The 12,017-nt window shown below is 42.4% G+C and overlaps 1 long non-coding RNA gene across 1 annotated transcript; it reads left to right on the top strand.

The window, feature by feature from the left end:
* Nucleotides 1-1,689: 1,689 nt before the first annotated feature.
* LOC121926091 lies at nt 1,690-11,860 on the top strand. Its single transcript, XR_006102973.1, has 5 exons — nt 1,690-2,429; nt 4,721-4,820; nt 5,300-5,356; nt 8,617-8,765; nt 11,664-11,860. It is a non-coding gene; the product is annotated as an uncharacterized LOC121926091 (long non-coding RNA).
* Nucleotides 11,861-12,017: the final 157 nt, after the last annotated feature.

Raw genomic sequence — 12,017 nt, 5'->3', positions numbered from 1 at the left:
ATTGGCAATCTTATTTCTCTTACCCTTGTGTCCATTTTAGATTGCTTTTCTGGAAACAAGTTGCTAGCGGAATCATTTGGCAGTGGCTGCTTTAAATAAAGTAATGACTTCATTAGGGATTTTGAAAATGGGCAATGTGGGTGTAGTACTGATAGGCAAGCCTTTTGCAGTTTAACAACTATAAAATGCTAAGCTTGAGTGCCCGAGGAACATTTTTATAGAACATGATGCATTGTCTTGTTGCCACTGATAGGTGGCAGCAAATTCTTTCCATATGCAGGAGCACGTAGAATTAGTCTATAATGCTCAGGCTGTTCGCCAGATGTTTTGCATAAGGCCAGCATAATCCTACACCACTGTTATGACACACCATAGAATGCTGAGACAATACATTAATTTGTAAGATCAGAACCTCATTTTAGCCACCACAATTAATTGAAGGCAGACAAATAGTCAAATCATTCTAAAGGAGACAGTGAAAAAACAGACTAAGCTAAAGGATAGTAGTTAAGTCTACAGATATCATGCTACACAGAGGTGGGTGGGTGATCACTTTAAAAACTGCATAAACGCAGTGTGGATCAATCTGCAGCAGCCATGACTGCTACACATAATTGCACTTTTCATGGTGTCATTTGTTTACAATTTCTGAGATATCGCTAGCCTCAATAAAGCTTGAGATGTAATGGATTTGGCTTCAAGCAGCATTCATTACAGTTCAGTTTGCAAAAACTATTTGCACATAAATATAAATGTCAATTTAGCAAATGAAAAGGTCTATTTGTACAAGTCTCACATAATTTTCAAATACCATCTCTTCACTGATACTGAGACACTTAATTTGATTATTCAGTGAAATCTGAGGTTTGGGATTCTATCAAGCATTCTATTACAGCACAGATGTGTTTGGAAGACCCCTCGGAAGCCCATAAACTGTGGTTTATTTACCGTATAATAAATGGATGAGATGTTAAAATACAGAAGAAGGAACAGAAACCCTATTGGAAGACCTCCCATGACAATCCCCATAAAAGTGGCTGTTGTCTTTGGAAATTTTATCCTGAAAAAAATAATGATTTTCCATTTTCTCCTATAGAGACAGGAGACACTCTGTTGTTGCAGTATTCACAGCTGCAGACCTGCAAGCCCACTCAGTCGGTGACTCATCAGCTGCAAGAGCTCATAACACAGCCCTCCATTTACCCGTCCTCTTTTCTTATTATACCAAGGCCAAATTTCAGCTTTTGTATGAAAAAAATATGTTAGCGTTTCTCTAAAAGTCCCCTGAAAGATGTCTATGAGGCTATTTTCCCCTCTTCTGACACCCTGTGTTGATCAAAAGGTGTTTTATGATGTGTCCCTGCATAGCTGTGAAGGAAAAATACCTTCCTTCTTCAAAAGAGATGGTGAAAGATATTTTGAAAGGTTTATTCGGGACTTTCCCCCTCCTCTCTCTTTATACCTTTATAATTCTAGGCTTAGAGGTTTTCCTCAACCAGTTCCAAATGAAATCTACACTAGGTTCTGTGTCTTTGAAAATTTCTTCTCCAGAAAAGAAAATACATAAGAGACTATGGCTCTCGTTTCTCACTCCTTTGGTGATCTTAAAACCAGTGTTTAAATGTTCCAAGCCTATGCAGACTGACTAGATCCACAGCTGGACAAGATTCTAAGTATTCATAAGATCAGGCTACACGATTGCTATCCTCCATATGCTTACTAGGAAGTAGACTTCATGAATTTATTTTAGGATTAAATCCAGAATAAACATGTTTACAATAACGCACAACAAAATGCATTGCAACTCAAATATAAATTCCTACCCTATCCCGTTGAAAACAGTCAGGGCTTGGAAAAATTGTCGGCTGCCAACTGTTAGCAAGATTTTCTTTAAAGATATGAATACAGATTCCCTTAACCTTCAATTAAAGACTGACATTTAGAAGATTACTATCATAACAGTTCAACCCTGACAGTATTCAAAATTGTTGAAAAACATAGAAATGTTTTTGGTGCCTAGCCTGTTGTCCAGGGTCTGGACAGAAGATAATCCTATGTGACATCCACCTAGAATGCAGTTCTGTATGCTTTAATTCTGACTTGGCACACAGCTCTGGATAGGTTCTTGTCTGTGGCTGTAGCAGCCACAATGTTTCAAGATGCATATGGAGAATAGAATGTGGGAAGCTGCCTCATGGCAGATCAGCATCTGCAAACTTAAATTGCTGAAATTCCCTCTTCTGCACAACTGCCAGAGAGGCAGACGTTATGTCCTCTTTTGCATGTAGCCACTCTCTTGGTATATCAATGCTAATACAGCAATGTTCTTCAGGATCTCTTTCAGCCAGCCTTCTGCTTCCAAAGCATATGCCATACCACTGAGTTGTACCGCCTCCCAAAGAATAACATGAAACTGTTATCAAGTCCAGGTAAACATCTCATTTCAGATCATTTAAACAAATATTGATATAGTTTAATTAAATATTTGGCTATGGAGGTGCCAATCTGCATATTTTGTCAGTCAGTATTTATATTTAGTTCTTCCTCAATAACAGGATCAATGACTTCCTAGTTACACACACACAAAGATACACATGGAATCTATGCTTTTACCTCTGCCTCTACTTTATGTTCCTTCTTCTGTTTTCCGTCATATCAGATTTTATACTGCGAACTCCGCAGGGCTGGTATTTGTCTTGTATTCCTCCATGTGTCATGTATGTGATTGGTACTATAGAAGTAAATAAGAACACAATTGGAACATTTACTCTAAATAATTTAACTTTTAAAACAAGATGGTTGCTTTATGCTCCCAGAGCATCTAACATCTATAAAACAATTCACATTCTGCAGCTTCAGGCTAGTTCACACCTTCCCCTGAAGAATTATGCCCAACATTTCACAAATGAAATTTCAGATGTGTGGCCAAGCAATATCTTAGTGTAGTGAAGATGGCAAAAGTTATTAACAAAGAAGAACACACAAATTAGGAGACGCTCTAGTCTAGCAGTTTGCTTTTGCCTGAGCCTCCTGAAAAGGCAAGATACCACGCCCTCCTGACCTTTCTCCTCTGCTGAATTAACTGAGTGCAGACTACTTTTGCACTTTGAACTCAGTTTGCAGCAACTGAAGTAAAATTAGAACAAAGAGGGAAAGTGGAAGGAGGAGAAAAGAAACTGGAATATTTTAAAGCAACTGAACAAGTGGAATGACACAAGATTATTTGGTATTGTCCCAGTAAAATTGGACAGTTGATATGGATACTAAGTGCTGTCCATTAAAGTGGAAATGCCCAACTCCTATTGCTTGCTACAGACACCTATGATTTCCACACAATCTGTCTCCAGAGACCCCCCAGAAAATGCCTGAGATGTGGGGCAAAGGCTATATAGACATTCAGGAGAAATGTGCAGAGGCAGTTTGCAGTTCCCAAACCTCAGGGGTATAGTGAAGAATAGTGGGGAAGAGGGAAATGGGATTTCCCTTGCACCAGTGCACTGGATAACTGTTGTATTCCACTTATTGTTTGAAAAGACCTGTGCCAAGATATATATCTTATATATCTTATGCACACAAAATGAATGGGAGAAATTGCTCTTTTGCTGTGCTTATAGTCCCCAGCTGATAAGTGGACAACCAGCTTCCATTTTCAAATATCAGGATGAGGGTATTATGCTGTGTACAGTAGTAAGAAGCTGTGATATTGGGCTGAATTGGGATACACAGATCATCCTTTCTAGCAGTTGTTTTATAGCTCCTGATAGTTATCTGATTCCAGTCTGTTTACAGTCTCAGGATAAGAGAGTACTTACTTCTTTCCTAAACAACTCAGTAGCTAATGCACGCTTTCCCCATGCTGCAGATATTGGGAAAGCTGCACCTGTTGATTTTCTGCATTCATGAAGCTACTAAACACACAATGTGCGATTCAAGAAAGGGGGAGTAGCTCTGTTCAGTTCCCCTGGCTGCAAGCAATCTTTCCTGAATGTAACAACAACAAAAAAACCCACAAGAACAGTCTTCTCAGATCAGATTAACTGTGGTTATATTGTACTATAAGAAGAAAAGTCCTGAGCAAATCAGAACTTGGAATAAAGTAATTAATTACTGATTTATTTACCTATTTAATTTTCAACTCACTGAGGTTGAAAATGTTGTAAACAATGCCAATAGGTGGCTTGAAAGAGTTTTGAGACTCTCCAGTTGTTCTGATTTGGCAGGGAAAGTCTCGGTTAGGGTTAACTGTCTGCCTTCCCACTTTTTCAGCTACTTTTAAAAATGTCCCAGCTTCTTCTCCTCCCACTTTCTCTCTTTGTCTTCAGCTTACTTCAATTACAGCAAAGTGAGTTCAGAGTGCAAAAGTAGTTTGCACTCAGTTAATTCAGCAGAGAGGAGAAGACAAAGTGGATGGATGCTAGCCCTGCTCAGTAGGTTTAGGTTGCCTCCCCTGGCTTGTATATATTTCTTTACTAATAAATTTGCTATCTTTTTCTGTGAAAGGTTGGAGGGTATGGAGTTTAAACTGCTCTAGCTTAGATTGTACGCCATGGGCAGGTTTATTTTATCCATTTTATTGTTTGTATGTACAACGCTGTTTAAATCTACAGTGCTATATAAATAAAGCATAATAATAATGATAATAATAATAATAATGGAGAGGCCTCAACTGGGCATATGACTCAATGACTGTCTGCTCCTGGGGAGCTCCCTTGTATTTTAGAGGAAGCCCAGGCCTTGTGTGTTGTGCAAACAAGAAGAGAAACAAGAAGCTATCTGCTGTGGTGAGCCTTTCAAGCCCTGGCCTGGGGAAAAGGAGGAAGGTAGGAGAGATGTACAACATGGAGGGGCAGGATAGCATTTTTTTAGCTCTCCAGACCACTGTATCCACTTTTAAAAGGCACATCGGGGGTTGGTTAAGTAAGACAGAAGAATAACACAGGGAGCAAGGAAGAATTGACTTTAATCCCAGCCCTGATGTATCAGACACAATACATATTTAAAATATTTATTTACATAAATACATGTTTTGGGGGTGAGTGATGTTGTTGCTTCATTCAGCTCAGTTGTTTCAGAGGTCTGTTTCACTGATTGCTCACACTTTTTTGTTGCTGCAGAAGGATCAGTTCCTTGACAATATAAATGGACTGAATTTATGGCTAGTATATCAAACTAGGCAAAAACAGGAATAAATGTGCAAAACCCAGAATAATTTTAACATTAAAAATAAATATATATGAATAGTTAATTACTTCTATTATAAAAAAAAATGTTCAGACCAGATTGCTTTTATTTGTCTTAGTTCTGCAGAATCCCAAATGTCAGCTAAATCACCTTCTTGAGATAAACACATAAACAGGTAAGACAAGACAAATCTCCATAATAATAATACAGGGTAGTTTCTCTCCTCACCCACCTTGCTCAAAGTTATCCTAACAACAATGTTTATTACAATAATGTTCCAAAGTAGTCAACACTAAACACTCTGTGGTGCTATGAGAAGCAGGGGGAAGGGGGAAGAGAACTAGGCATGTCCCCATTAAATTAAACAAGTTCCCACAGCTTCCACATCCCTCCATGTGAATGTATCCAGTTATAACATGTTGGTTCTTGGACCAAACTTGGTAAACTGACTACATGCTGCTCTGCTTCTTCCTTCCACCTATTAATCTTAGGGAAAATGTGGAACTCTTGGATGGACATGTGAAAGTAGTATCAGGATGGAAGAGGGCCTAAAACCTAATAAGACTCTGCTTTCACAGGCTGAGAAATCACCTAACCCAGACAGAGATATGCAGCTGGATTGGGGTACATCTTGCTTGATGGATGGGGTCACCTGGTGGCTGTGGCATCATTAGGGTTGGTGTCACACACCATCACTGACCTCCTCCTATACCAAACCATACAGAACCCTTAGTAATGTTTTTGTACTAACGTTACTCATCAATCATAATAATCATCACTGAATGTAATGGTAACAATTGTGACATAAACAACTAACAAAATTAAAATTATACCTTTTACAATACGATGCTGTAGTAAAGCAGGGGCAGCTGAGGGAGTTGGGAGGGGTGAAGAGGGTCAGGTGGCACAGGAGAAGGAGGAGGAGTTGGGGGAGGAGCCAGAAGAAGAGGTGTGGCCCCAGGGGGTTATAAGTAGTCAGGAGGAGAGGCGTGCGGAGGAGGGGGTCGGGGAGTGGCGGTCGGGGAAGGGACAGCCCAGGTAACCCACAACCCTCGACGAAAGGCTATACCTGTTTCCCTTCAAGGGAGACACGGGGTGCAGCAACTGGGGCTACACAAGGAGAACCAACTAAGAAACCCCAGACTGGAAAGAGACTTTGTTTACCCTGGAGAAGGAGATTGGAGGCAGCAGGAAAGAGGTAGTCTGGAAGGCGAGTGGTGGGACCCGAAGGGTGAGTGTTGGGAACAAGGCCCAAAACCAAAGGGAATAGAGAAGGCCGAGGGGGAGCCGCTGGAGAAATACCGAAGGGAACGCCGAAGGTCGGCGGCAAGTCACAAGGATCCAGCTGAAGGGCAGAGGGGATGTGAGAGGAGACTCCCCAGGGGCCAGACCGGAGGTGGTTGAAAGTTTATGTTTGTGAGAAGTTGCAAGTTGTGTTGACTGGGCATTATTAAAGTTCCTGTTGCAAGCACCCTCGCCTGTACAAGTTTGTTACTCACGAGGAGTCAGTTTCCTAAGCTAGAGACTCAGGATGCAGCCGGCCACGCCTGCCCCACCCACACATGCATAGCCTAGATGTATTTACATGTATGTAGTATCATGTGGTTAAAGTGGAGATTTGGTAAAATGTGATGTTTTCAAATAAAATTATAAAATAATTTATTTATTTTTAAAAAAATTAAAACTAAAACAAAAGGTAATTGGGACCTCTCTTTTCTCCTTCCACTGAGCCTAGTCCCACTCACACCATCTCTTCAACATTTTAAAGGGACACAAGTGAATGCCAGATCCTGTTTCTGCCAAAAGACAAATTTTTAGGGAGCAGTGGTGTCACCCACACTTAGGGCATCACCTGGTGCAGTCCACACTACCCACACTGCACTATTGATGCCCTTCCCTGGTGGTGCTCCTGGATCGACTGCAGTAAGTTGACTAGGAACACCTTATGTAGAGCAGTTGGCCAGGCTTTGGTTGCTCATTCATTAGGTCTCTCAAAGATAGATACTGTAAGTGTAAAGTGCCATGTCTGGGGCTGCTTTAGAAAAGAGTCCAGAAACTTTAACAACATTAAAATATAGCTATCACCATATTGATGGGGCCAGAATGTTGCAGTCACTAATTTTGCACTGATCCCTAGGACATTTCTGGGATCATTTCAAACTGCTGGTGTTAACCTTGGTGCTCCTAATGGTTAGGGACCAGATGATTATTTAATGGGATGTCCTCACCTATATGATCCTGCCTATCTGTTAAGATCAGCTTTGGAGGTCCAGCTTTTATCTACCAGTAAGATCAATTAGGTTAGTAGGCAGAAGACAGGGCTTAAAGTATCTGAAACTCCCTTCCAAATGAATTGTGCTTAGCTTCTATGGGCCCATTCACATTACAAAAAAAATCGGTTCTGAAACCGATTCAATCACGTGAAGTTCCTACTCACCCCGAATCTCACATAAGCGAATCCGGGGCTTGCACACCCGTTCCGTGTTAAATGGCAAATACCGTTTCTTTTTAAAAACCCCAGGTCCTGGGAATGAGAACTTTGGCCTCGATCACGATCGAGGCAAATTGAGGGAGGGATTTTAGGTCAGAGGGTGAGCAAAGGGCAAGGCATTTCCTCCCCTCATCGGAGGGGAGGGGGAGGAGGAAAGAGCCCTGGGAAGAAGGGAGCAAGGAAAGGCATTCTTTAGGAGCCTCTTTTCCCTGCATCCCCTGCCCAAAGCCCTCTGTCGCTGGGCATTCCTTCCCTTGCAGGAGGAAATTATTTTTGAGCGAACATGCGCATTGTTTATATTCCAGAATGTATGTTTCATTTTTAACAATTTTTTTTGAGCGAACATGCGCATGGTTTATATTCCAGAGGCAGATGGAGCCAGGCTTGCACTTGCTTTCTGCAGAGGGAGAAGCTACAAATGTTGCAAACAATCAATGTTACATTTTTACCAATTTTTTTTGAGCAAATATGCGAATGATTTGTCTTCTTGAGCAGATACAGCAAGGGAAGCAAAGGGAAAGCTAATGTTGCTTTTAAAAACATTTTAAAAAATGCATGGTAATCCCATCCTCTGCCTGGGACAGGGGCAGATCTGACCCAAAAGCCCACAGGTTTATAAAAAAAAAGAGAGAGAGAGAGGCATCTCTCTCCCTGCTTCAACCGCTGAAACCCCTGTGCCTGGCTCTTTAAAAAGGGAGGACACTTCCCCCGATGCCCTGCAAACGTCACCATGACGATAGCTTGATTGGCAGCGGCCAATCTACAGAACGTATTCCATTTCTGTCAAAATGCATTCGATTTCAATTTGTAGTGGGCACTTGCTAACGGAGCGATTCGGGGGAGGGGCATCCGGATCATCCCAGTTCCCTCCATGTCTTTTAGGCCAGTATGAATGGGGCCTATGTAAGCTTTGAAAGCAATCTTAAGAGATTTATCTCTTCCAGGCTACCTCTCCCTGAGTAAAGTGGCTAAGTGAAATAAGACTGATGTACAAGCTACTCATGCTATACAACCATTATAGGGAAAGGAGTCCTGTCTCTTAGTTCATCTGACAACCCTGTCTCTGGGAGTACTTCTGAACATCTGGCTTTATGTGAGTCTGCTTATTTATTTATTTTATTTTAATCCTTATAGCTGAAAATCCAACCCTGGGGTTATGTCTGACCTCCCCAAGGCTGTTTTTGCAGCTCTTGACTCCTCCAGGACTGTTTATTTTCTGTCCAAATTAAAGAAGAAGAAGAGTGATTTGCCTCTCCTTGAAGTCACTAGAAACAACCATTCACCTTTTAAATAAGTAGTAGTCCTCCTCCTGTGCTGCCTAACCTCAAAATATATCAATTTTTCAAAGCCAGAAATTGACTTCAGGGTTTTTGTTCGGCATCTGCTTGCCCGTGGGTTCCAAGAACCTAACCTCTCTGGGAAGGGATTTCCAGTGCTCAGGAGCAGCCATTAAGAAGACCCTATTTTGTCTTACTGCCTAAGGTACCTGTGAAGGTGATAAGACAGAGAAGGGCCTCTTCAGAAGATCTAAAAACACAGGCAGATTCCTATGGGAGAACACAGCCCTTTAAATAACCTGGGTCCATATAGGGCTTTATAGCTCATCACCAACATGTTGAATTGGGTCCAGAAAAGGACAGGCAGCCAGTGGAGCTTTTGCAACAAGGGAGTTGTGTGCTCCTTGTAGCCAGCCACCATTAACAATCTAGGGTTGCCATAACCCTCCTGCTGGTGGGACATTCCCAGTTTTTAACCACTAGGGGGCATCCCTGCATGGTTTCCTCCTTGACTCAGGTTTGTCCTGGGTTTTCGTGTTGCCAATCTGGTGACTTTCACACCAAAATGGGTACATTTCAGAGCCTTTGGTGTGATTTTGGTGATTGGTTTTAATGGTAATTTTGAGAGTTGAAATAAGTTCCAGTTATTTTTATTCAATTAGGGCTACGTTTTATTGCCATATTAACATTACAGGGACTTTCCAGGGTTTTTGACTGAATATTTGATGAGATATGGGGAGGATTTGGTGAGTTTTGGCCAAACATTTGGGGAATTATCTTTGAGGCTTGTTGGCAACAATTGTTGCCAGACTCAGGAAGAGGAGCGCCTCCTCTATTTGGTCCCCTCCCCACGTGGACCAGTCCCAGCAAGGCAGCAGTGGGGAGAGGGCCATTTCCTTTGGCACCGAGGCGAGGATGATGATGAGGAGGAGGGGGTGCGTGGCCATTTTCAATATTTATTTTGCCCCTGTGTATTTTTTCTAACTTTGACTGCCAGGGCTCAATGCTCTGCAATTCTGGTGTCTGTGAGGCATTTGGCCTTCTCTGTCAGAGAGCTCTGGTGCCACAATAAACTACAATTCCCAGGATTCCATAGCACTGAGCCCTGGCAGTCAAAGCAGTGTGTTTTAGACACAGATATCCTCCTTTTGTGAGTTAATGAATGAATCCAGTCCCTAGCCTTTCTATCTCTCTCACACTCTGTAGGAGTAATAACCCACTTTGAGACTGCTTTAACTCAATGGTAGGGAATCCTGGGAATGCTAGTGTTTGGGAGACATTGAGACTTCTCTGTCAGAGATGGCTCTGAGGCCACAATAGACTACAATTCCCAGGATTCCCCAGCACTGAGCAGTCTCAAACTGGACCATTTCCTCAGTGTGGATGCACCTGGGGAGGAATTCTAGGCACTGCAGTTATGTGACTCCCTGTCAAAGATAGCTCTGGGGCCACAATGTACTACAATTCCCAGCATTCCCCAGCACTAACCCAGGACAGTTAAGTCACTCTTGAACTGGATTATTTCCTCAGTGTGGATGCAGCTTTGGTGAGGAACTCTGGGCATTTCAGTCCAGCTATGTTTTATTTCTGCAGTGTATTTTGGACCAGAGACAAGGTGACCAGACATTCTCCTCCTTTTCCAGGACATGTCCTCTTCTGTCAAATTTCAAAATGTCCTCCATTTTGATCATGCCTAAGAAACATGCTTTTATATTAACATTTTTAAAAAATCATCAATTTTTTTCACATGTCCTCCATTTATTAAAATGTGTCCTACATTTGAAAATGTTGTCCTACATTTGTCCCCATTTGGAAGTCCTGACTTATGGCAACCCTATCTGTGCTGCATATCAAAGAGACATTGTAAAACCCTTGAGTCTGTGGGACTGTTGACCTCACTAGTGCTCAGCCAATCCTTGAGGCTTGTGTTCAATTTCTTTGTGACATCACAGAGACCATGGCTAAAGAGGACTTGCATTGCTTGGCAGGCTTCAGAACAGTCCAGCCCACAGACCAGGATGTATGGCAAGCAGAGGAGGCCAACTGGCAGATGAGCATGAGAAAGCAAGTCCCTAGTGACTTGCTAAGCAGGAGCTGGGTCTAGGGATCCGAAGCCAGTGTAGTTCCTTGACATAACACTGGCTGGCGTTGGGCGACAGACCCGGTAGAAGCCTGTTGACGGAAGCTTGGTGGATATTTGTGGGTTGAAGCTGGGGCGTGTCTGGGAGTGAAAGAAGAGTGTCTGAGAGCCAGCGTTCATATGTGTGAATGCTTGTGTGTATGTGTGCACTTCAGGTTCTGACGGAAGTCCGAATCTGTGGATGCCACGTGTTCAGAAGGTGGCGGAAGCTCCCTTCCAGACACAAAGTGAATGTGATGAAGCTGGTGGATGCATGTTTGAATGTGAGGCAGAGAATGTGGTCGAGGTGAATGCATGTGTGTCTGTGAATGCATCCAGGCTCTGACGGAAGTCCGGATCTGGTGCAGGCGTGACTGGGGACAAGTGTTCAGAAGGTACCGGAAGCTACCTTCCAGACACAGAGTGAATTTGATGAACTGGTGGATACTTGTGGATTGAAGCCGGTGGATGTTGGCAGGCAGAAGTTTGGGGATGAAGTCACCGACAGAAGCGGGTGGACATGTCTGTTGGGATGAAGCTGGGGGATGGTTACTGATGAGCCAGCCCTCTTAGTTTGTTTGTATTTCTCTTCCAGGGATGCGACGCTTCTTCTGAAGGTGCGACCATCCAAAGGATCCTGTAGGCAGGCTTCTTGTTGAATCAAAGCAGCTCTGGGATGGGTGAACATGAGACACCCTGTGAAATCTGTGTAGAGCCTCCTGGTTTCACTGGTGGACAAAGACTGAAATAACGGTATAGGAAATAAATCTAGAACTTCCTTGAAGGCTATTTATGATACTGTAGTTGAATAAAGAATGTTTGACAACAAATAAAACCTCTATTATTTATTTTTTTAAAAAATATTGTTATTATCATCATTACCCCGCCAATTTGGTAGGTCAAATGCCCTGCCAAAGGAGCTTGAGTGAGATGAAGAAAGACTAGGGGG

This window comes from Sceloporus undulatus, chromosome 3 (genome assembly GCF_019175285.1).
Source record: "Sceloporus undulatus isolate JIND9_A2432 ecotype Alabama chromosome 3, SceUnd_v1.1, whole genome shotgun sequence".
In the NCBI taxonomy this organism is placed as follows: Eukaryota; Metazoa; Chordata; class Lepidosauria; order Squamata; family Phrynosomatidae; genus Sceloporus; species Sceloporus undulatus.
The sequence above is the reverse complement of the archived record's forward strand: the minus strand, read 5'-3'. Positions and strand labels throughout refer to the sequence as shown.